The sequence below is a fragment of the Lycium barbarum genome, chromosome 12, assembly GCF_019175385.1.
Source record: "Lycium barbarum isolate Lr01 chromosome 12, ASM1917538v2, whole genome shotgun sequence".
Classification (NCBI taxonomy): Eukaryota; Viridiplantae; Streptophyta; class Magnoliopsida; order Solanales; family Solanaceae; genus Lycium; species Lycium barbarum.
In genome coordinates, this window is record NC_083348.1 from 11,831,053 (window position 1) to 11,835,777 (window position 4,725).

A 4,725-nucleotide genomic window follows, 5' to 3' on the forward strand; every position below is an offset into this window, starting at 1 on the left:
TCCATTGGTGGGTGAGCATTGAATACTCCCCTTTTGGAGCTTAGTGAAGACGACAAGATTCCATTTTCCATCATCTTTATTACACTTTGTAAGCTTTATGTCTCATTTATTGCTTACTACTTTTGAGACCATAATGGGTGAGTTGTTTCTTTAATCTAAGTTGTGGACCCAAATGATGGGTGCTATGTAATGGGTGTCTAACATTGTATATATATATAATGGGTTGTGATGTGTTTTATTATTTCTCGTATTCATTGTTCATTAGTGGTTGCAAACACTTGTTCATGCACAAACCCTAGTTTATTTGGAAAGATAAACTAGGGTGTGATTTGAAATAATATAACAAGGACTCGGGGCGCTAACCCTCGTTTAATGAACTCGCTTAGGGATAAGATGAGTTCTACTTGGCATATTTAATCAATCTTATTTACAACTTTTCTGCATTTGGGAAAATCATGAAAAGAAATACTCTCTAACTATCGGAAAATATTAGAAAGTGCATTAGAGATTAAGTGCATACATAACCCCGACCCATTAGAAATATATCATATTGACACCGATAGCATAACATCTAATCATCTCGGGGACACAACTTTGGTTCTCCAAATCCAAAGAAATTCCAAACACTTCAAAATAGCGAATACAAACCAAATCTCTTTTCAAAATATTCGGAATAGGATTAAAGCCTTTAAAGACTAGTATCGCATACAATTAGTACCCTTTTTTCTCCATATCCCTGTGGGATTCGACCCCAACCTTGTTTGGGTAACTATATTTAACAACGTCCGCTTTACGCCATTAATAGGTGTAATTTGAGCGTATCAAATTTTGGCGCCGTTGCCGGGGAATACGGTTCAGAAATTACTGATTGTTGTGTACTCTTCTTTAAAACTTTTTCTATTCCATCACCCCTTGTTTGCTGTTGTGGTGAACCAGGTGAGCATGGCAGGAAGACAGAATCGGAATCAAGGAAACCAAGGTGGACTCCAAGTGAACCCACCTGCACCAGAAGAGGATGAGGATGAGAATATATTTGCGGAATTCATCAATGAAGCTGATTATGCTTCTGCTGTGATTCCTCCTAGAACTAGAAATGCTACTTTCAAAATTGATAGTTCTATCTATCAGCTGCTGAAACTTGAAGGTTATTTCTGAAATTCTTCGGAGGATTGTCCACTCTGACATTTGAAGAACTTCTTGCATGTGTGTGCTCAACAATCCCAAGGTGTTGTTTCTGCTGATGCACTTCGATTATGGGTCTTTAAATATTCCTTGGCTAGCCAAGCAAGGGAATGGTATGAAAAGCTCCCCAGCAATTCTATTCATACCTGGAGCGAGTTAGCCAATACATTTTTGAAGAAGTAGTTCCCACCAAGAAAAAAGGTCGAGCTTCGGGATAAGATCTTTGAGTTCAAACAACTTCCGGGGGAACAATTATATTCGGCATGGGAGCGTTTCAAGTACTATCTAGCTCAATCTCCAACTCATGGGTTTCCGGATGCTATTCTCACCGAGAAGTTCTACAAGGGGTTAGATATAATGAATCAAATTGCTGTCAACACTGCAGCTGGGGGATGCTTCATGGACAAATCATTTGTCAGCATCACCAGGTTGCTCGATAAGCTCACCACCCACAATCAAGCTTGGGACTCAAGTGATAGTGAAATCCTGTCATATGGTAGTCCCTCTACTACCGCGGTGGCCAAAGAAAATCATGAGCGAGATCATGTTTTTGCTTAATTGCAAACCACCGTGGATTTGCTGTCAAAGAGGCTTACGGAGAAAGAAGCTAAAATTGTGAATGTTGTCGAAGAGATGCCATCTCATGCTCCCGGAATGTACCAAGTCTCGGAGGAAGCTTATCTAGAGGGGCAGCCACAACGTGGGGATGCTAATTATATCGATCACTCTCAAGGGGGTTATAAAAAACAATGGAGACCCCAACAACAAAGAAATCAATATGGCCGAAATGAATATGGTGGTTCGGACAGGAGGGATTACAACAACAACAATTATAGTAATTGAAACTCCAATGCCTACGTTCCACCAAAGGGCCGTACTTCAAACTCTCAAAATTGGCGAGAAGGTCCTTCCAATGATCAAGGGACCTCTCGAATGGAATCTATGCTTGCAAAGATATTGGACAACCAGCATAAGAGTGACAAGAAGATGGAAAAAATGACCGAAGTGGTAGGCTCTCACACCGCTTCGATTCATAAACTTGAGTCACAAATGCGAGATCTTTTTCGTGATCAATATCCACCACAAAGAAGGGGGCCTTCCTAGCGACACAATTCCGAACCCAAGGGGTAGTGGAGGTGATCACATTGCCTCATGCAAAGCTATTTCTACTAGAAATGGAAAGATCCTTAATGCGGTAAATCAGAGAGTGGTTGAACCTATCATTGTCGAGCCAACTGTTGATGAAGTTATTGAAGAAGAAGTTGAAGAAGAAATAGAGGCACCAATTGAAGTGCCTATTATTGTTGAGAAGGAGAAGGATGCACACCCTAGTGTTCTCAAGGGTGACGAGAAGCCATGTGTTGAAAAAACTACCGGTGGTAGCACCCAAAAGAGCAAGGTCACGGGGGCAATTAAACCCTTGACTCAAACATATAAATATCCCTCCCCGTTCTCACAAATATTGATGAAAAGAACGGAGGATGCCAAGTGCCAACGCTTCTACGACCAGTTGAAAGGGTTGTCAATGAATACCCCATTCCTTGATGCATTCCAAGAAATGCCGGGATTCGCTAAATACTTGAAAGATTTGTTGATGAAGAAAATACCAATCAAGTATGATACGGTGGGAGTTACCACAGTGTAAGCGCTATTATTTCGTCATCAAAGGTTGAGAAGAAGGGAGATCCCGGGGCTTTCACTATCCCTTGCACCATCGGTCATCATGATTTTGCTCTTGCTTTATGTGACAATGGGGCTAGTATTATTTTGATTCCACTAGCCATATATAAGCAAGCCGGTTTGGGAACACCTAGACCAACGTGCATGTGTCTCTAAATGGCCGATAGATCCATCAAAAGACCGGTAGGGGTTGTTGATGACATCCTTGTTAAAGTGGAGGAATTCTTATTACCGGCAGATTTTGTCATCCTTGATTGTGCGGTTGACAAAGAAGTCCCAATTATCTTGGGAAGGCCATTTCTTGCCATCGGGAGAGCTCTAATGGACTCAGAAAAGAATGAAATAAAATTTCGGGTCAATGATGAAGAGGTAACTTTCCAAGCTAGCAAGGGGTTAAAACTACCTAGTGCTTATGAGAGCATTTCGGTCATTGATTCTTTCGATGTGGTAGACGAAGCGGTGGATCGTAAGTTAGAGGAGGAGCACTTTGACGAAACACTTTCGGTTATTTTGGTGAACTTCGAGGCGGATGACATGAAAGGGTATATGGAAACAGTTAATTCTCTCATTGGTCGGGGTTTGTACTCTTATGAGCCGAAGAAATTATCTCTTAATCTTGATAAAAGAACCACTCCTCCGGCTAAGCCTTCGATTATTGTGCCTCCAAAACTTAAGCTCAAGCTACTTCCCTCTCATTTGAAGTATGCTTTTCTTGGCCCAGATAATACTTTACCGGTTATTCTCTCATCTTTTTTAAATGAGGAACAAACTCAAAAGGTGCTTGAAGTGTTGCGGGGTTATCGAAGATCTATTGGGTGGACTATTGCGGATATTAGGGGAATTCCCTCTGGAATTGAACTTGAGGAATATAGTTCATCAAGTGTAGATCATCAAAGAAGGCTAACCTCCTATGCAAGAAGTGGTCAAGAAAGAGATAATCAAATGGTTAGATGCGGGTGTTGTATACCCAATTGCAAATAGTCCATGGGTTAGTCCGGTGCAATGTATGCCAAAGAAGGGGGGCATCACTGTTGTCCCTAACTCCAAGAATGAGTTGATTCCTACAAGGACAGTCACCGGATGGAGAGTGTGTATGGACTATCGAAAGCTAAACACCGCGACTTGTAAAGACCACTTCCCTATGCCTTTTATTGATCAAATGCTTGATCGGCTAGCCGAAAGAGCTTATTATTGCTTTTTGGATGGGTACTCGGGGTACAACCAAATTAACATTGCATTAGAGGACCAGGAGAAAACCACTTTCACTTGTCCTTATGGCACTTTTTCTTTCAGCCGCATGCTTTTTGGCTTGTGCAATGCCCCGGCTACTTTCCAACGGTGTATGATGTATATTTTCTCGGATATGGTGGAAGATTTCTTGGAAGTCTTCATGGATGATTTTCTGTTGTTAGTGACTCTTTTGACGAATGTCTTGCCAATATCGGTAAGGTATTGAAGCGGTGTGAAGAAACCAACCTTGTACTTAATTGGGAGAAATATCATTTCATGGAGAAAAAAGGGATTGTCCTTGGCCATAGGATTTCCGAGAAGGGTATTGAGGTAGACCGAGCAAAAGTTGATGTTATAGCCAAGCTCCCTCCACCAATCTCTGTCAAAGGGGTTTGTAGCTTCTTGGGACATGCCGGTTTCTATCGGCGGTTCATCAAAGATATCTCGAAGATCGCCAACCCGATGTGTAAGCTTCTTGAAAAAGAAGCTAAGTTTGCATTTGATGAGAAGTGCCTTAAGGCATTTAATGAGTTGAAGGAAATGCTCACCTCTACTCCAATTATTGTATCTCCGGATTGGTCAATGCCATTTGAGCTCATGTGTAATGCAAGCGGATTTGCTATTGGTGCAGTG

The 4,725-nt window shown here is 41.6% G+C and overlaps 1 non-coding gene across 1 annotated transcript; it reads right to left on the reverse strand.

The window, feature by feature from the left end:
* Positions 1 to 1,387: 1,387 nt before the first annotated feature.
* LOC132625345 (small nucleolar RNA R71) lies at positions 1,388 to 1,493 on the reverse strand. The gene has a single exon (XR_009576783.1). It is a non-coding gene; the product is annotated as a small nucleolar RNA R71 (small nucleolar RNA).
* Positions 1,494 to 4,725: the final 3,232 nt, after the last annotated feature.